This window comes from Macaca mulatta, chromosome 5 (genome assembly GCF_049350105.2).
Source record: "Macaca mulatta isolate MMU2019108-1 chromosome 5, T2T-MMU8v2.0, whole genome shotgun sequence".
NCBI classification, from domain to species: domain Eukaryota; kingdom Metazoa; phylum Chordata; class Mammalia; order Primates; family Cercopithecidae; genus Macaca; species Macaca mulatta.
The window spans coordinates 176,078,840-176,101,379 of record NC_133410.1 but is presented as its reverse complement, the minus strand read 5'-3'; positions in this window follow the sequence as shown (position 1 = coordinate 176,101,379).

The following is a 22,540-nucleotide window of genomic DNA, read 5'->3' as shown; positions in this document are numbered from 1 at the left end:
TTTCTCTTGGAATTTCTATATGTAGATTCACATTGCCTGAGAACATACAAGTTACATTTATTCTGATTATCATATTTTTCCCTCTTTAATTTATTTCAGTGGCTAGAATTTTTGGTCGTTGAGTAAAATGATTAATAGTAAGTAGCTTTTTCTCATCTTTGATGTCAGAGAAAAATATTTAATGTGATAAATTATGATGATTCATTTTCAAATATTAAAGTAATCTTGAGGTCTCAAATTATATCCAACATGTCATGGCATAATACCAGTTTGTAAGCATTGTCAATATTTTTTATTTATTCTTATGAATAAGGTAGGTCTACACATTTTTTCTTGTTATAGGATAAGATCTTATTGTTGTATGGAAAGTATTGCCGAATTTTCTATTTCTTACAAGACATATAATATTTACATTATCTTATTTTGTAATATTTAGAAGTATCAATCAATTTCAATGATTATTGAAAGAGCCATCTGAATCAGAAGTTATCTTTGTGGGATAGTGTTTAACGTAAAAATCAGTGTCTTAATTCTTTTTAAATTATTTATTTTATATTCCTTTTTGTGTCAGTATTTGCTACCCCTGTCCACCTGCCACCACCAATGCATTTGGTCATTTCATTACACTTTGAAACTATATTGGCGTTAATTTTTTACTAATAACCTTCTACTAGTAAGTCAACACACTCTGTATGATTTCAATTCAGGCACAACTCATTTTATTGCACATAACTTTATTGTACTTTGTAAATATTGCATTATTTACAAATTGAAGGTTTGTAGCAACTTTGCATCCAGCAGGTCTATCAGTGTTATTTTTTAATGGTATGTGTTCACTTTGTGTCTGTGTGTTACATTGTTCTAATTCTACCTATAACATTTCAAAGTTGCTTCTTAGTATTATCTGTTATGGTGATCTGTGATCAGTGATCTTTGATGTTACTATTGCAATTGTGTTGAGTTGTCATGAATTGTGCCCATATAAGATGACGAAGTTAATGAATAAATGCCATGTGTGTTCTGACTGCTGCACTGACCAGCCATTCTCCTGTCTCTCTTCCTTTCCTTAGGCCTCCCTAGTCACTGAGACACAACAATATTTTTAGGCAAATTAATATTCTTACAATGGCCTTAAAAAATTCAAGTGAAATGAAGAGTTACAAGTCTTTTATTTAATGTCAAAAACTGAAAATGATTAATCTTAATGAGGATGGCCTGACAAAAGCCAAAATAAACCAAAAGCTAGGCCTCTTGTGCCAAATAGCTATCCAAGTTGTGAACCTAAAAAAAAAAAAAAATTCTTACATGAAATTGAAAATGTGACTCCAGTGAACTCACAAATGATATGAAAGTAAAACAGCATTAATGGTGATATAAAGAAAATTTCAGTGATCTATATAGAAGATCAAGCCAGCCACAACATTCTCTTAAGCCAAAGCCTAATCCAGAGCAAGGCCCTAACTCTCTTCAATTCTTGCAGGCTGAGAGAGGAAGCTGCAGAAGATAAGTTGGAAGCTAGTAGAGGTGGTTTCAATACAGAAGCCAGCTCCATAACATAAAAGTGCAAGGAGATGCAGTAGATGCTGATGGAAAAGCTACAGTAAGTTATATGGAATACTTAGCTAAGACTGTTGAAAGTTGCTACACTAAACATCAGATTTTCAGTGTAGTTGAAACAGCCTTCTATTGAAAGAAGATTCTATTTAGGACTTTCATAACTAGAGAGAAGTCAATGCATGGTTTCAAAACTTCAATGGATAGGCTGACTCTCTTGTTAAGGGCTAATACAGCTGGTGACTTCAAGTTGAACCTAATGCTCACATACCATTCAGAAAATCTAAAGGCCATTTAATTTATGCTAAATTTACTCTAGCTGTGTCCTATAAATGGAACAACAAAGCCTGGATAACAGCACATTGGTTTATAGCATAGTTTAATGAATATTTTAAGCCCACTGTTGAGACCTACTGCTCAGAAAAAGAAAATGATTTCTTTCAAAATATTACTGTTCATTGACAATTTACCTGGTTACCCAAGAGCTCTGATGAAGATGTATATGGAGATTAATGTTTTCACATCTATTATCACAACATCCATTCCGTAACCAGTGGATCAAGAATCAATTTTGACTTTTAAATCTTATTATTTAAGAAATATATCTTGTAAGGCTATAGCTGCCTGGAGATAGTGATTCCACTGATGGATCTGGGCAAAGTAAATTAAAAACCTTTTGAAAATGATTCACCATTCTAGATACCATTAAAAATATTTGGGATTTATAGAAGGAGTTCATAGAAGGTCAAAATATTAACATTAACAACTGTTTGGAAGAAGCCAATGTCAACCCTCATGGATCACTTCAAGCCTTTAGCATAGGAGGTAACAGCAGATGTGGTGGAAATAGCAAGAATAATTAATGGAGCCTGAATATGTGTCTAAATTCTGGCAATTTGATGATAAAACGTGAACAGATGAGTGGCTTTTTATGAATGAGCAAAGAAAGAGGTTTCTTGAAATGGAAATTACTGCTGGTGAAGATGCTACGAACATTGTTGAAATGACAAAAAAGGATGCAGTATATTGCAAAATTTTAGGTGATAAAGCAGTGGCAGGGTTTAAAAGGACTGACTCCAATTTTGAAAGAATTTCTACTGGCAGTAAAATGCTGTCAAGTAGAATTGCATGCTGCAGATAAATCTTTTGTGAAAAAAAGGGTCAATCAATGTATCAAACCTCACTGTTGTGTTATTTTAAGAAATTGCCATAGCCACTAACCTTCAGCAACTACCACTCTGATCAGTCAACAGCCATCAACATCAAGGAAAGAATCTCCATCAGCAGAATAACTACAACTTGCTGAAGGCTAAGGTAATCATTAGCAGTTTTTAATAATATGGTATTTTTAAATTAAGGTATGTACTTTTTTTAGATATGATGCTATTATGCACTTAATAGAATACAGTATAGTGTAAACATAACTTTCACCTGAACTGAGGAACCAAAACATATGTATGGGTCACTTTGTTGTGGGTATTCATTTTATTACGGTAGTTTGTCACTTAACCATAGGGATTTCCAAGGTAGGCCTGTATTTCGAAGTAAGTTTACTTTTTACTTGTCATTCAAAATATTGTCATGTATTCATAAATATTAATTTTATGCTTGATAAGATTATGTATTCATCAGTGGTTTTATTTAGTTTTCTATGTCTATTTAGGGAATCAATACTTCTAACCCCACATTATTTTAGGCTGAATTATATTACCCTATGAGCTGAAAATCCATTATAACTAGAGGCAAAACCATTAGTTTCACAGTTAGAATAAAGCTTAAACCTCACACATCAGAGATGATAACCTGAACAAGATGTTGCGCATTTGATGAGCAAGACATGCATAACTTATTAGCTATTTTGGTAATGCATTATTTTTTATCATTTTCATTAGTTACCATCAATTGAGAACAAATAAATTATGTGTTATTTTGCACATATTACCTAAGAAAAAAGGTAATGGTATAGTGTGGTTTAGCTCTTGAATTTTTCCAAGATCCATAACTTGAAACACTTCAGTCTCCATGATTCTTGCCGCAACCACAATCTCTTTCATGATTTCCTTGATTTCCTTTGTGGTATCTTCTGTGCAGTCATGCACGACATCTGAGCATGGTTTTCTTCAGCAAGAATTTATTATTTTGAGCTTGGTGGCTTTCACAGCTTTTTCTATAACAATGAAGGCATCTTCAATGGCATAATCCTTCCAGACATTCATGATGTCCTCTCCACATTTCATGATCAAGCTTCTCTTCCACAGCATTGACAATCTTTTACATCGAGTACCATGTGTGATGGGCCTTAAACATCTTTATGTTCCTCGATCTAGAGGTTGAATTAGAGACGTGTTTGGAGGGAAGTGGACCACATCAGCACCTTCAGTGTTGAACTCATGGGGTTCTGGGTGGCCAGGGGCATTGTCCAATATCAAAAGAACTGTAAAAGACAGTCCTTTGCTGTCAAGGTACTTCTTGACTTCAGTGACAGAACATCAGTCGAACCAAACCAGAAAAAGTGTTCTTATTTTCAAGGTCTTGTTGTACAACCATAAGACTGGCAGCTGATATTTGTCGTTCCCCTTCAAGGCTCAGGTGTCAGTAGTTTTGTAGATAAGGGCAGTCATGATTATAAACCTGATAGCCTTTGTACCAAACAGTAGAGTTAACCTATTCCTTCCTGCCTTAAATCCTGTTGCTTGCTTTTGTTTTTTGCTAATGCCTCTTCTATAACTTTTTTTTTTTTTCAGAATAGGGCAATTTCATCTGCATTAAACACCTGTTCAGGCAGATATACTTTCTCCTTAATGATTTTTAATGGTGTCTGGAAACTCATTCCCTACCTCTTGGTCAGTAGAAGCTGCTTCTCCATTAGCTTGACATTTTCTAAGCCAAGCTCCTTTCTAAAAATATCAAACCATCTTTTGCTGGTATCAAATTCTTCAGTTTTAGATAATTCACTTTACTTTAAGTTGTCACGTAAGAACTTTGCTTTTATTTGAATTATGTTAGAGTTATAGATACGCCTTTCTTATAGGAACCATGCACTCACATAAAAGCTGAATTTCAATATGCAATAAAGCAGTATTTTGCAAAAAGCACTGCATAGCTGCAGTGACGACTTCACAAATTTTCTTTCTTTCTTTTTTTTTACAATGATACTTATGCTGGATTCATTTTTCTTGAAATGGCAGTTAACTACATCTGCAGACCTGAATTTATATTATATATCAAGCAATTCAGCTTTTTCTTGTAATATGACTTTTCTCTGTTTCTTGCATGCACTTCCAGCATTAGAAGTGACACTTTGTATGAGTCTTATGATGTTATTCAAGGTTGACAGTATTGCATTAAATAAGATTAAAATATATGAAGTCTGCGAAAGATCATTTTTTACTGCTGTACGAAATATACTAGAGAGACAAATGGCTCATATGGAGATGATTAGTGTCACACAGTGTTGTAGGCAGATTCTCAAAAAACTTGAGCTCACTGCAACAGCAACAGGAGGTGGCTACAAAATTATAACAATAGTATATTATGTACCAGAGTTACCTTCATGCAGTTGTGATTTAATACTGCATCTTTATAATTGTTTACATTTCACTCAAATGCAAATAGCAGAGGTCCATAGGAATCAGAGCCAAAGTGTTACTGGGCCCAGAGTCACTTAGGTGTTTATAATTTGCTGGTCATTAAGGCTCTCAGGGATATACGAAGAGGCCCACTCTGTAGTCAAATGCTTCTCAGCAATTATAGTTTGCATGTGGAATATAGGCTATACAATAAACTTTTCCATAAGTAGATTCAGCGTGCTTGAGTTATACTGTACATAGCAACAGCAATTGGAGCCTCGCTTACCTTAAATCTGGCATATTCTTACAACTTTTATGATTTTTTTGTAAGAAATGTGACTGTCAAATCATCTTTCATCTCTAAAGTTAGGATAAAATATTACTATTGAGATATTAATATTTTTCTAACAATATTACACTTAATTGTTTTATGTGTAAATTCAATGAACTAAAATGCTATGGCCTATATCTAGTAACATAAAATAAAGTGCTTCAAAATAGTGTCGACTTATTGATGCATGATTGGTTTAATTGAGGATATCTAACTCCAAATTAAAAATATTGTATGCTAAAAATATTGATTTAACAATAATATAGTTTCATAATTCTGAATCATCTAAAAAATTAGAATTAATTAAAAAGTTGTAAGGCTCTTTTTTTAAAAAAGACCTGAAATTAGGTGAAAGATTTTAAAAGGTGTCCTAGTTAATCCCTCTATACACAACATAAGGATGAAAGTTGATCAAATTTATTATCACAATAGATGACTAATGTGATAATTTAGCTCTTCTCGACATTTAATATCATTTTCTAATTGGCATTTCTTAAAATCAGCTTTTCAACATATGTATATAGCTTATCTTTAAACTTTTACAAAAACTGAAAAAATATATTTTTAAAAAGCAATAAAGAAGTTAAATGATAACTAATTTTATAATCATTTTTATTTCACTGCCAAAAGGAAAACATATCTTAATTCCTTCAAATATATCTATATTCTGAATAAAAATACAATTCCATAAATCAAACTGAAAATATTAAATTACTATTTATTGATTACTATTTTACCATATTAAGAATTTTAGAATATCTTAGGAAAATTCCAGTTGATAAAAAAACTAAAATCTTTATCCCTTTTTAGCAATTGAATTTAGTAATTTTAATTGTATTATTGATATGTCAGGGGCAAACGTAAAGAAGCATATTAGTATTTCTCCTTCATTATCAAATACTTATTTCAAATCAAAATTTTAAATTATATTTCAGAGAGAATACTTAAAATACTTAAATTAGTAATTGTTCCAAAGCACTTGGCAAGCATGTCACCCTGATATGCTAATTTAAAACATACTTAGACTTCTTTTAAGTCCCTAAGTACCAAGTTATTGTAGAATCATAAGCCCTCTTAGCAAGCTGTTGGACAATGATGTTAGCCTAATTAAAGTGGTTGCACAATGACTGAAGATAATATAACCAAATTCTTCTTAGAACAACGACACAGTGTAGACCACTTTTTAATATTAAGGAGCAATTATTATATGTTTGTGAGATTTATATGTTTTTTTCAAATATTATTTAATTACTCAGACTACCATGACATTAGAGCTGTCTCTATATGCTGATGTCTTATGCTGAGCAGAAAATTGGTGGTAAGGAACTTAATAACATATACAAATATAGTAACTATCAGGTTTATAGTCACCACAACAACATTCTTGAATTTTCAATATTGCTTTTATCTGTTGGCTGACAGAGAGCATAGGCTTAACAGCCACAGTTTATAAAACAAAATAATAATAGTTTAACTGTACTGAATTCTTACAATGTGCCAATACCTGTGATAAGAGTTTTGGACATAGTATCTCACTTAATCCTAAATATAGTTCAACTAATTTGAGTTTTATTATATCCCTATTTACAGATAAGTATACTGAGGTCTAAAATGTCCATGGTTACGTAGCCAGTCATTGCAACCCTAGCAAACATTTTGTTACCACTTTTCTCTAATTTTTCAAATGTCCACCTTGGTACAATTACCTTTCCAGTGATTAAAATAGATACTCAACTGATATTGGATCAATATCAGTTTATCATATGTAAGGGAATGTTGTGGATACTATGCCATATAAATTTGATAAAATGTTTTAAGGTAGGTGTCACTTTAAATTGTACTACAAATGAGAATGTTGAGTTTTGGAAAGTTAGATAAATGGTCCAGTGTTATTATTCCAGTATATAATTTAGTCTGGATGCAAAAATATAAATTACTGCTTTACCATTTTCCCCTATAAAGCATATATTTCACAAGAACTCAATGAACAGATCAAATCTTAAATTACAATTAAATGAAAGACAACTTTAGAGTTTTTTATTCTCTTAGAATAGAGCATTATCATTAATAACCTTTGAGAGGATAAAAAACATTGGGAAAAAAGACTTTGGCTTATAAACTAGTAGGACAGACACTATTCTACTAGATAGTTTTTAGTAGGGTGTGTGGGGGTAGGTGTGTGCTACTGGAAATAAAGGTAAAACAAATTATACGTATGGAGCAGAGAAAACAATGTTAAATCTTTCCCTGAATATTCTCTATTTCTCACGATTTCATTAAAATTCTCAATTTTATATATTAAACTGAAGAAAAAAAATGGCACCAATATTTGGAATTCTATAACTAAATATATAACCTACACCTACAAAGGGAAGTCCCACAGACTAATGGTAAACCTATCAGCTGACATCGACAAGCCAGAAAAGATTGAATGCCAATATTCAACATTCTTCAAGAAAATAATTTCCAACCCATAATTTTATATCTGGCCAAATTAAGCTTCATAAGCAAAGGAGAAATAAGGTCCTGTTCAGACAAGCAAATACTGACGAAATTTGTTACCACCAGATATGCCTTACAAGAACTGCTGAAGAAACCACTAAATACGGAAGGGAAAGACCATTACCCCCCACAACAAAAACACACTGCAATACACAGACCAGTGATGCTCTAAAGTAACCACATAAACAAGTCTGCAAAATAATCAGCTAACATCATGATGACAGGATCAAATCTGCACATATAAATACTAACATTAAAATGGGATAAATGCCCCAATTAAAAGACACAGAGTGGCAAGCTGAATAAAGGACGAAGACCTATCGGCATCCTGTCTTCAAGAGACCACATAGACAAAACAAGACTAAGCAAACAGAACAAATCTAGAGGCATCACACTATCTGATTTCAAACTATACTATAAGGCCATAGCCACCAAGTCAGCATGGTACTGGTATAAAAATAGGCACATAGACCAATGGAATAGGATAGAGAACCCAGAAATAAACCCACATACTTACAGCCAAGTGATCTTCAACAAAGCAAACAAAATCATAAAGTGGGAAAAAGACACCCTTTTCAACACATGGTGCTGGGATAATTGGCTAGCCACAAGCAGGAGAATGAAACTGGATCTTCATCTCTCACCTTATACAAAAATCAGCTCAAGAAGAACTTAAACCTAAGACCTGATACTGTAAAAATTCTGGAAGATAATATTGGAAAATCCCTTCTAGACATTGGCTTATGCAAGGATTTCTTGACCAAGAACCCAAAAACAAATGCAATAAAAACAAAGATAAATATCTGGGATATAATGAAACTAAAGAGCCTTTGCACAGCAAAAGTAACAGTCAGCGGAGTAAACAGACAACCCACAGAGTGGTAGAAACTCTTCACCATCTATACATCTGACAAAGGACTAATATACAGAATCTACAACAAACTCAAGCAAATCAGTAAGAAAAAAATCAAACAATCCCATCAAAGAGTGGGCTAAGGACATGAATAGACAGTTTTCAAAAGAAGATATACAAATGGCCAACAAACATATTAAAAAATGCTCAGCATCACTAATAGTCAGGGAAACACAAATCAAAACCACAATGTGATACCACCTTACTCCTTCAAGAATGTCCATAATGAAAAAATAAAAAAAACAGTGGTTGTTGTCGTGGATGCAGTGATCAGAGAACACTTATACACTGCAGATAGGAATGTAAACTACTACAGCTTCTATGGAAAACCGTGTGGAGATTCCTTAAAGAACTAAAAGTAGAACTACCATTTGATCCAGCAATCCCACTACTGGGTATCTACCCAGAGGAAAAGAAGTCATTATTCAAAAAAGATACTTGCACATACATGGTTATACAAGCACAATTCACAATTGCAAAATCATGGAACCAACTCAAATGCCCATCAATCAAAGAGTGGATAAAGTAACTGGAATGGGTAGTATGGAATACTACTCAGCCATAAAAAGGAATGCATTAATATAATTTGCAGTGACCTAGATGAGACTGGAGACTATTATTCCATAAAAAGAAATGTATTAATATAATTTGCAGTGATGTGGATGAGACTAGAGACTATTAGTCTAAGTGAAGTAACTCAAGAATGGAAAACCAAACATCATATATTCTCGTTGATATGTGGGAGCTGAGCTATGAGGATGCAAAGGCACAAGAATGATACAGTGAACTTTGGGGATTTGGGGGGAAGAGTGGGAGGGGTCGAGGGATAAAATACTATGAATATGGTGTAGTGTATACTGCTTAGGGGATGGATGCACCAAAATCTCACAAATCAGTACTAAATAACTTACTCATGTAACCAAATACCACCTGTACTCCAATAACTTATGGAAAAATAGAATAAAAATAAAAATTCAAAAAGGAATTGAGGACATAAAAAATTGATTTAAGCAATTCAAATATTATAAAGAGGAGTAAACACATTCACATTTCAGGCAACTAGTCTTTCACAAAACATATGCTGCTTATATATTAAGTGTTCTTTAGCTATCTGGAAAGATAAACCTACAGAGGCTGGGCACAGTGGCTCATGTGTGTAATCCCAGAACTTTGGGAGGCTGAGGTAGGTGGATTGCTTAAGCCCAGGAGTTTGAGATCGGCCTTGGAAACATGCTGAAACCCCATTTCTACAAAAATTAGCCAGGCATGGTGGCAGGCACCTGTGGTCCTAGCTACTAAGGAGGCTGAGGTGGGAAGATCATCTGAGTTTAGGAAGTCGAGGCTATGGTGGGCTGTGATTGTGCCACTGCACCCCAGCCGAGATGGCTGAGTGAGACCTTGTCTCAAAAAAAAAAGATGATGAACTTATATGGGAAACATGATCGTAACCTGTAATAACTATCTTTCATATACAAATAAACAGAAATATTATATATGTGTATATATTACATATTATATATTATATTATATATGTATAAATACCTTTATGTTCAAATACATAATTTGCATTTTGAACATACGTTGGCATATATACAAAAAATTTGCTTGCTCACCTGGGCCAAGTTTGGACATAGAAAATAATGCCAGTACTAAATTGAAACAGTAGCATTGGCCTCAGGAGAACTGTGTTCTTAGAAATGAGCTAACAAAATGCAATATGCATATGCCTTTCCAAAATAATTGTGAGAAGAAGGGTCATGTAATATAAATAAAATATGTGATGTAGTCACTGATGTTTTGAAAAATAAACATGAAGCAAATGTTAGTGAAGAATAAATGTACAGGCAGCTGTACTACTACTCATTTTATTTAATTTTATCCATTAAGGTATTCTCTCTGTTTGATTAGGAATCTATTATGTAAAAACATAATAGATTTGTGAGACCTGTGGGTTGTGATGCTGTTCTTCATTAAGCTCCATTTGGCATGGCAAGGAGGGAGATAAGAATCCTAACAAAGTTTTTCTATCTGAGGATGCATTTACATCCTTCTTGAAATTAAATCTAGTCTACGTTAAATTTCTTTTGATGTGCTTAAGTGGAGTTTCAGTAAATCTGTACCAAATTCAAGCTGATGTTCTAACTTTGGCAGCCAAAATTTATAAACTCTTGGTAGGCTTCAACTAATGCAAGGGACTCATTAACTGTGTGCTAAAACATTGTATGCTATGTGCACTAATTACAAAGGCTATCTTGTGCTAAAGTGTAGAAAAAAAGATTGATCTGAATGTGATGACAAGATCCATATTGACTTGAACAATGCATAAGGATGTTAACTCATTAAAATTTGTCCTACAGGCTTGCTCATGCAGGTAGCCCATAACAGCTGCTTATTCAATCTTAGAGTGGAAGGAATGACACTTGAAGCTCTCTAGATAAACTCCGTAGGAATCAATTCAATTATATTATTTCATAGAGAAGATGGGAACTAAACAAACTCAATTGCAAAACTCCATCTGGTAATATCAAGTCAATTTACCACTTACCACATTCACAACTTAGCATTTAACTCAGAGCTATCAAATAGTCAACCAAGGAATTGTCTGGCAATCATCCAGGGCACTTAGAAAGTAGCTTTGTTAAAAATTTTAAGACATAACAAAAAGGAATACAGTAGTGTACAATATGCTTTCTCTGATGATCAAATATTATATAGGATGTGAATGTATACATATATGTGTATATCAGTGGTGTACTTAAGAGAGTTTGGACATATTTTGCACAACCCCACCTCACTATTGCAAACGTGTTCAGTAATATTTGTGAAATAAAACATAGACATAGAAAAATATGTCGGAAAAATAAAAACATGGACACAGAAAAAGTACAGACAGTAAAACCTCATAAATGAACCCAAATATAAGACCCTTTGCTTTTTTCCTTTCTATCTGAGTGCAATATAAGAGGACTTTGAGTAGTCATTTTGTCACAGCCTTTCTAAACATGGCACCAACGAATTTTTAAAATAAGTAAAAATTGGTTGGGCCCAGTGACTCCCGTCTGTAATCCCAACACTTTGGGAGGCCAAGGTTGGCGGATCACAAGAGGTCAGGAGTTAGAGACCAGCCTGGCCAACATGGCGAGACCCTATCTCTACTAAAAATACAAACAAAAGATTAGCCAGATGTGGTGGCGCATGCCTGTAATACCAGCTACTAAGGAGGTTGAGTCAAGAGAATCGCTTTCAACCTGGGAGGTGAAGGTTGCAGTAGCCAAGATTGTGCCACTGCACTCCAGCCTGGGTGACAGAGCTAGACTCTGTCTCAATAAAATAAAATAAAATAAACAACATATTTAAAAATTAAATTTAGAAAAATGATAACAAAAAAAAGAAATTTAAGTAGTAAAATTAAAGTAAATAGATGAAACATGGCACTAACAATTCAGGGATACAACTTCATATTCTGGTGCTCTTTAACCCATATGGAACTTAGTTATTTTGAAGATCTTGCTGAAAAACATAAGTAACGGTTTAAAAAATATTACTAAAATTTTGTTTCATTTTTGACATGAGACTTCAACTGAACTAGAAATCGCTCTTCCAGTGTGCTTTTAGTATCACTTTTAATGCCCTTTTAGTGTCTTTGCCCCACCTGCACCTCCAGGCCAACATGTATTGTGTCACGAACATAAGCCACACCAGGTCACTTACAAAGGCATCGAGTCATGTACCGGTTTGGTGAACTTTCCATTGACTTCTCTGTATTCATTAAGACTCAGCTGTTAGAAACATACCTACCTACCTTTTCCAAAAGCACCATCTCACTCATGATAAAGCCACCATAAACTCAACTAACTTTTCAAAGTCAAATCTTAAATGGCCCATTTTACTCATGGCTGAAGTCACCTAATCAAGTCCCCACCAGGGCTGTGTTTTCCAACTGTTATTTTGAGCCTCAACTTTGACTTCCCTGCTCTTTCTCAGTGTATCTGCAGAATGTATTACATGCTGAAATTTAAGTAGCTGATAAGTAACCCTAGCTTCCTGTCTGATTACAAAATGATTTAATAACAGAGAGAGAGATCCAGCAAGTAGGGAGTGAAATATCACTTTCTTATTCATAAAGTTGACATCAGAGTACATAGCAAATATCTGACAATGAAAGACTTGCTAATACTTTGCTTGGTAAGACAAATTTACTAGTTACAGATGCTTCAATGTAGAGTAACTATAAGGTCTCTTCCTAATACAGGTAATAAAAAGTTGAAAATACCATAAATATTCAGCAAACCCAAACTTGTGTGAATCATGGACATGATTTTCAGTCATTTAAAGGAATGAGGCAGCTACAATTTGTGAGTATGTGTGTGTGTGTGCTCGTGCATATATATATATATATATATATATATATATATATATGTATACACATATACATATACAAGCATATGTATGTGCACTGAATGACAGCATATTGAATGAAAGCATACATTCATATACGTATACACATACATGCACACACATATATACATGTGCTTTCATTGAGTTTATCTAAAGTCTTCCCATTCAGTATTAATGTTTCTGATCTTTGATTTTTCAAATATTCAACTATATTCTTAATGTCTTCTGGTTAAAATATACTAACAGTAAATTTATTTAATTTGTTGTAATATTATTTTCTGATTATCATTTCACATTTCAGCTATTTTTCTCACAGCAAGAATTCCTTTTTCTCAATCACGTTTTTTAAAGTAGTAAATTGAGGTTCCTAAACATTGGTTATTCAGTTTAGTACACATTATAAAGCTTTGGACTAACTACTGCATGACTAAATGTACCAAAAAATAAAAATGTTTACCTTCAGACTTTGGATGCTTAAGTTTACAGTAAGCTGGTCATGATGACATAGTATTTTTAGCTAATCTCTCACAGAACAAAAAGCAGGGAAAGTTTAACTGTTAAAAACAGAAAGTAACTCATATTTTTAATAACCTTCTAGATGACATATTTTTGTATTTTTCTCACTTGCAAAGGTGATTAGATTATAATTGACGTATGTAATAAATATCTGAAAAGAGCTGCTCCTAGGTGTCAAAGGGTAACTCTATACCCTTGTCTTTTTGTTTGCCTTAATTTTTGTGATTGCCAGTATTTTCCATCTTTCATTTCTTTACAGGGATAATTTTCACCATATGCCTTTTTTTTTTTCTGCAAACATTAATTCAGTTAAAACTAGACAACAAAATTTTTAAATTCACTTTAACCAAGTACGTCTTTATTAAATTATGACACTAACCAGAAACAAAGCCAGAAATCCAAGGGCCACTGACAATTCCTCTTCCTCATGTGAACTTCATCCTTCTCTCAGGAAACCTTGAATCCTCTCATTGACTTATGAAAGATGGAAGATGCCACTGGCTAAAGCAAATATTGAACACTGGTAACATTCAATGTCATATTTAGATCAAAACACCTAATATTTTCTTCCCATACTTCAATGTACTTTTTTATGCATTCACTCCAAAGCATATTTTCCCAGTTTTAGAACTTGGTAATGTGTTGTCCTCTTAGATTTATAACCTAGTACTCAACCCAAACATACACATGCACAAAAATACACACACACATGCACACACATTGTCTCTCACATGCACACATATGCACACACACATTCTCTCTCACACATACACTCACACACACATCCTAAAATGCACATTCCTTCATGGTTTTGTCACATCCATTTTTCTCTCTCACGTAAACAACTTTATCACCTTCTGCTTGTACTCAAGTTACTCCCTCTTCTGAAATTGCTGGTTTCTTATTTGCCTGTTAAAATTCCACCTGACTTTCCAGCCTCAACTCACTCCCCATCTTCTCTTAAAAATATCTCCTATTTCCCCATGCAAGAATGAAGATCATCCATCTCCATATTTTCTCAATTGTTTGAGATCTCAGGGTCTGCTTCTAAGAACAATTAAGCTCTGCTAAGTATAAGGCATTTACTTAGTAATGCATGTTTACTAAGTTTATTTTGCCTAACCATGAGGCTTCTGTTGCAGATTAAGTAAAATAGGCAAGCCTAAAACCTTACAGGACAATGAAAAAGAAGATTTACAGAAGGAGTGTGTGGGTAGTCATAGTGTGAAGAGAAGAGGGATCAGCGGATAGAACAACTCAAGTGAGAAACTGACACATCAGTTGGGAAAAATGGTCTTTTGAACAATGTTAGTGGAACAATTGGATGTACACATGGAAGAAACAAAAATAATGTTTACTGTCACATTACCACTATACTAACATTATTTCAAGATGAATTGTAGATCTAAATCTGAAAAAAAAGTCCACTGTAACACTTCTACTAAAAAATAAGAGAGTACCATTACGAATGCCATTACTTTGGGTGAAAAAAAGTTTATTAACTTAAAAAGGCACTTGGCAAAAAAACAGATTAAAGTATTGAGTGCATAAAAATGTAAAACTTCTATTCATCAAAGGATATCCTTTGGTAAGGGAGAAAGCAAGAAATGAGGTAGAAAAAATATCATATGAATAATAATTCACAGATTATAAAAGAGACAATATAAAGAACTATACCATATTTTAAAACTTCCACAAATAAATAAATTGAAAGATAATAGAAAACAAAATAGTCAAAAGGCAAATAAAATGGGATTGAATCTTCAGGTGAATGCAAATTTAAACTGCAATGATAAATATACCTTTATACTCAACTAAACGGTAAAAAACTAAGGCTAACAATGCCAAATTTTGGAATTAAGGTGAATTAGTGTCAACTTATATAAATACAAGTTTATATACTTATATACAGTGATAATATCATATATTAGTATATTTTTATAATATTGATATGGTTAGGCTGTGTCCCCACCCAAATCTCATCTTGAATTGCTACTTGTTATGGGAGGGAACAGTGGGAGGTCATTGAATCATGGGGGCAGGTCTTTCCTGTGTTGTTCTGTTCTCATGATAGTGAGATAAGTCTCATGAGATCTGAAGGTTTTAAAAAGGGAAGGTTCCTGGCACAGTTTCTCTTCTGTTGTCTGCCACCATGTGAGACGTGCTTTTCACTTTACACCGTGACTGTGAGGCCTCCCCAGTCACGTGGAACTGTAAGTCCAATAAACGTCTTTCTTTTGTAAATTGCCCAGTCTCGGATATGTCTTTATCAGCAATGTGAAAATGGACTAATAAAAATGTTAATATAAATTTGTAAATGTTAATATAACTCTTTTGGAAGGTTTTACCTGGCAGTTTGTACTAAATCTAAAAATTCATATCTTCTATCCTGACAATTCACCTTCTAGTATGTATGAAGAAAAATGTACACATTTGTTCACTAAAGTATATGTAGAAGCAAGATCACAGCAACACTATTAACAACCCATGTGTCCATCAAGAAGCAAACAGAAAAACGAATTGTGTTAGATTCACACAATCAAATACAGGCAGCCCTTGCTTTGCATGGTAATGCAAGATCTTCAAAAGGATCATGCAAGCTAGGACTGTGCCAAATGACCATAATTATCAATAATAATAATGGTACGAGTGTTATGGAACCTACGATTGTTCCAATACTTTTGCAAATATGTCAACATTTTAAAAATTCTCTGTCAACTACAAATGTATACGGAAATGAAACAAGCAGTAAAACTAGTATTTATTTGGAATATTGTGTTTTAAAGTATTAGATATGGAGAATTAAATATTATATTTCTTTGTAAAAGACTTATCACAAGTAGTTTGAATAGTGTTACCTTCTTATCACATATCTTATTCATAATGTTTCTGTGTCTTGGTGAATTCTTATACTTCTTTCTTCTTAAGAGTAGATATGCACCTGGTATTTCTCATTCCTTGAGCTTTTAATGTCATCAAATATGTCTGAGAGTTTCTCTAGTGTGATTTTGCTGGTCAATTCTTCTTGGGCATCTCCATCTCCTCACACTTTCCTCATTTCTGTAAATAAGTCTGCCTTCACTAAGTTCTTGGAACTGGAATGGCAACAGTGTTAACATTCCCTAGTAAACTATTCATTCTATAACTCCACTGATATTCTATTTAGATTCTGCAAAGTTACTTTCACGATATAATAAAAGTGTCAGCCATAATATGTGCAATTCAAAGAGCAAGTAGATTAGTTTTATGTTGCTGCAGTAACATATTACCAAAAATTTGGAGGCTTAGAACAATACAAATTTATCATCTTTACACTTTTGTGAGTTAGAAGCCTGACACAGGTCTCGATTGGTTAAAATCAAGGTGTGGGCAGGACTGGGTTCCTTTCTGGATGCTCTGGGAAAGAAGAATCTGTTTCTTGGCCTATTTCAGCTCCTAGAGGCTGCTGATATGCCCTGGCTCTACCCTATCCCTTTATCTTCAAAGCTAGTTAACATTGCATCTTTCTGACCATTCTTCCATAGTCACATTTCCCTCTAAGCTTGCTGTGGAAGGTTATTCATTTGTTAGAGCATACGATAAGATGCGGTCACCTTGTTAAGATTTCTTTGACTGTCACCTTCTGTCTTCTTCCTATAAAAACCTTGTGATTGGCTGGGCGCAGTGGCTCACGACTGTAATCCCAACACTTTGGGAGGCCGAGGTGAGCGGATCATGAGGTCAGGAGATCGAGATCTGGCTAACAGGGTGAAACCTGGTCTCTACTAAAAATACAAAAAAAAAAAAAAAAAAAAAAAAAATAGCAGGGCGTGGCGGCGGGCACCTGTAGTCCCAGCTACTCGGGAGGCTGAGGCAGGAGAATGGCGTGAACCCCGGAGGCGGAGCTTGCAATGAGCCGAGATCGCGCCACTGCCCTCCAGCCTGGGTGAAAGAGTGAGACTCCGTCTCAAACAACAAACAAACAAGCAAAAAACAAAACTTATGATTACATTAGGCCCAGCTGGATAATTCAAGATATGCTCTCTAACTCAAGGTTTGTAATTAAATTACATCTGCAAAGTACCTTCTGCCATGTAAAGTAACATGTTCACAGGTTGCAAAACTTAGGACATTGACATTTTGGGAAGTCACTATTCCACCTAACCCAAGAAGCAAACACTCCGCTTTGGCCATACACAACTTTTTGTTCCTAGAGCGAATAAAATAAAAGATGTTAAAGAGATGTTACTTTGTTTTATTCGTTGTACATTGTCAAGGTGATCTGTACCAAAATTTCACACAGACCCGGGTTTCCTCTTAGCATTGCTTTGCTATTGCCATTTTTTAATTTCCTAATCATAATCAATTTCACTTCCAGCATTCTTGTGTTTTTTTTTTTTTTTCCTTTACTGCGCTTTTGTCTTTGTTGGACCATTCCCTCCCTTGATTATACTTTTTGTCGTTGTTGTTGTAAAATGCCACATGGATTTATCACTGGAGGTAAAGGAGGCAATACAACTATGTACTTTGCTATCTGTGAATGCATTAGATAAGAGATCCACAGGAACAAGCACTACCAGACTTTGAAAGTCCGTCCCCAGCTATGGTTCTCATTTGCCATTTATTTACTGATTAGTGGATGAAAGGGCTGACAGTGAATTTTGCACTTTATGCAAATAGTCACACTTCATAGACCGTGGAAACTGAAAATGGAACTATGTTGTTGGCGATTGGTGTCATGTACCTAAGCTGTGATAACAAATTTGTGCATATTGGAACCACACAGAGAAAGAACAGTCTGAAATATAGCCTTGACAGTGAACAAATGAGCAAGGAAAAGGGAGTTCTAGTCTTAGCCTATTATGAATTTAGATCTCACCTTGTGAAAATCAACTGACTTGTCTAGACTTCGGGACCTCATTAGTAAAATGCAGGATTTAGATGAAATGATCCTTAATGTCCTTCCAAATCCAAGTTTCTATAATTCTTTGACTAACGTAAGACGCTTTCTGCATTGGATGTGCTAATAATAGCCTCTCACCAGACTGGAAGATGGTTTATACAATTCAGTGACAAGAAGATTTGTGTTCCTTTACACAAAAGAAACAATTATCAGTAATGTTTGTTTAAAAATAGATAAATGTTATGTTTACACTCTTTGATTTAAGCTGTAGTTCTCACAATAGGAATGAAAAATACGAAATATTCTATGTTAAGCATTAGCTATAAAACAATATCAAAATTTGGCATCCTGACATTCGTAAGATGATTTCTGTCTCACCGTGATACAAACAATGATTTGTTACATACCGTGCTATGCAACCACTTTGATCTGGGCTCCAAGCAAAAGTTCACATTCTCTAATAAGTGAGTATAAAAATTATGATAATTTTGTTTTCAAATGAATGTGGGACTGTAGCAGTTGTACCTGTATAATGGCAACTAATGAATGAAAAAGGATGAAACATTCTAATAGGATTCCAATATATTGAAAGAGTAACTGTGTGATAGGTTTTAATCCTCACTTATATTATTTCTATACAAGAGAACTCTTTTCAACTACTAGCCATAAAAAAAATGTGACAAACATTCTACCTTCTGTACTACCTCACTCCCTCTCTGTAACCCTAGGAAAGTGTGAAATACCTTACCAGTGAGTTTGGGAGAAAAACATTGAACATCATGCTTTACCCTTTACAGTTTGTGTTTTAGACTAGGAAAGTGTGAAATACCTTACCAGTGAGTTTGGGAGAAAAACATTGAACATCATGCTTTACCCTTTACAGTTTGTGTTTTAGACTCAGACTGGCTGTTAAAGCATCCTCTACTACTCCATTTCCTAGCATTTTCTGCAAGGTAGTTTCCACCCATGGACAAGGCCTATAGTATTAGAGAATGTTCACCTAATGCAGAAGAGGTTATGAGCAAGCCCAACTGCCCATAGACAAATAGCTATATTCTCAATCTGTATTACTAATAAGTTAGCATTTGGGTCTCCACCTTTTTGTGTGTCATATTTCTCAGTGGTTCTGAATGAAGGAGGAAAAATGTGATTTATTTGCCACATAAATTCTGAATGCTAATGAACTTCCCAAAGTATAAAAATAATTGTGATGTCTTATTGCAGGAGAAAAGTCTCACTTAAGTTTTCAAGCTAAAAAAGCAAGAAAACAAAAGTGGATTGTCCAGGAAACTGGGTATCAAACATTGGAAATATTTTTAAGGAGAAAACATGTTTGCTTCTTTCGAATTTCCAGTTTTCCCAGGTGGTAAGCTCCATGAGCACAAAGTACATATCATTTTCTGATTTCATCAAAAACTTCCAGAAGATTGCCTTGTCTATTATCAATGTGCAAATAATATTGTTAATATTAATCTCTTTGTCATTGTCTTCCACTTTAAAAAATTCTGGGGTATTATTTTTCATATGAATCTATGTTTTAAATACTTTCATGCTGAATTTTCTGATAAAAATTCATACAATAAGAGTGATTTCAAATTTTTAAATAATTAAGAGTATATTTTATGTCTATGTAGTTCACATTTCATATGTGCATTTAAAACAGGATTTTAGTTTTAATGTGCTTCTGATACTGATAATTATTCAGGAGGTAATAAGGTATAATATAAAATTTGTTTGAACTTGTTAAATCAAATAAATACATTTAAAGAAAAGGACACTTGAAAAAAATTAAAATTAAAATTAAAACTAGCATTAACTATGTAATCAAAAACTTAGCCTATATTTTTATAATTTTTACTTTTTTAATTTACATAAGTTGACAAAATTATTTTTCTCAATATAATATTAAAACTATAATTGCTCAAAAATAGTTTATCACTAATATAAAAGTTTGAATGCAATTAGAATTTTTAATATATAAGGCAAAAATTTACTCAAGAAATATGACATCAGGGATAAAAGTAATAGTCTGTGAATGCAATTAATAAATGTAAATAATAAAAATTGTTTTTAGTATTTAGTATGATATATTATTTTGGTAATCTTTTTCAACATCCTTTCGTGGATTCACTTGATTACTTTATTTAGAGTCTTCTTTCATCCCACATTAGATTCTCATATTTTCAAACCAAACGAAAGGATTTTCATTCTTAGGAAATACTATTACAAATGTCAAGACTTAAAGTCTGAACAACTATACAACCACAAAATAGAAAACCTGGAGGAAATAAATAAATTTCTGGAAAGACACAATCTCCCAGTACTGAAACAGAAAAAAGAAATAGAAATGTTGACTTGATTAATAATAACTAGTAAGATTGAATCAAGCAAAAAAAATTCCAGCAGCAACACTGATAAAAAGCCCCTGACCGGGTGTACTCATACTGAATTTTACCAGATGTACAAAGAGCTGATATTAATTCTGCTGAAATGGCTCTAAAAAATTAAAAAGAAGGGAAACCTCCCTGACTCATATTATGAAGCCAGTATCACCCAGATATCAAGGCCAGCAAGAATGCAACGAAAAAAAAGCAAATCACAGACCAACATTCCTGATGAACATAGATGGAAACATCCTCTACAAAATACTATCAAACTGAATTCAACAGCACATTGAAAACAAAATACACTATGATCAAATGCATCTTATTTCAGGGATCTAAGAACAATTCAACATATGCAAATCAATAAATGTGATTCACCCCATAATTAAAAACAGAAACCATGTAATAATCTCAATAGATGCAGAAAAAGCATTAAAAATGTAGCATCCTGGTGGAGGGGGCAAAACGTCCGAACAGAAACAGCTCTGGTCTCCAGCTCCCAGTGAGACCAATGCAGAAGGTGGATGATTTCTGCATCTGCGACTGAGATACTTCACGCCAGTCAGAATGGCGATTATTAAAAAGTCAGGAAGCAATAGATGCTGGCAAGGCTGTGGAGAAATAGGAATGCTTTTATATTGTTGGTGGGAGTGTAAATTATCTTGACTATTGTGGGAGACAGTATGGTGATTCCTCAAGGACCTAGAACCAGAAATACTATTTGAACCAGCAATCCCATTACTGGTTATATGCTCAAAGGATTATAAATTATTCTACTACAAAGAAATGTGCACATGTATGCTTTTTGCAGTACTATTTACAATAGCAAAGACTTCAAACCAACCCAAATGTCCATAAGTGATAGACTAGATAAAGAAAGTGTGGCACATATACACCATAGAATACTATGCAGCCATAAAAAAGAATGAGACCATGTCCTTTGAAGGGACATGGATGAAGCTGGAAGCCATGATTCTCAGCAAACTAACACGGGAACAGAAAAGCAAATACCATGTGTTCTCACTCATAAGTGGGAGTTGAACAATGAAAACACATGGGTACAGGGAGGGGAACAATACACACCAGGACCTGTTGGAGTTTGGGGGGCAAAGGGAGAGAGAGCATTAGGGCAAATACTTAATGCATGCTGGGCTTAAAACCTAGATGACAGATTGATAAGTGTAGCAAACCACCATAGATACCTACGTAACAAATCGCACAAACTGCACATGTATCCCGGAACTTAAAGTAAAAAAAAAAAGAAAAAAAGATAGTATCCCTTCTTGAAAAAAGTCTTCAAGAAATTAAACAGCAATGTAATATACCACAAAATTTGTAGCAGCCATTTCTTACAAACCCACAGCCAACATCATGTTGAATGGGCAAAATTTGAAAGCATTTCCCTCAATAACTGAAACAAGACAAAGATGTCCACTCTCACCACTCCTATTCAACATGTTACTGGAAATCCTCACCAAATAAATCAGACAA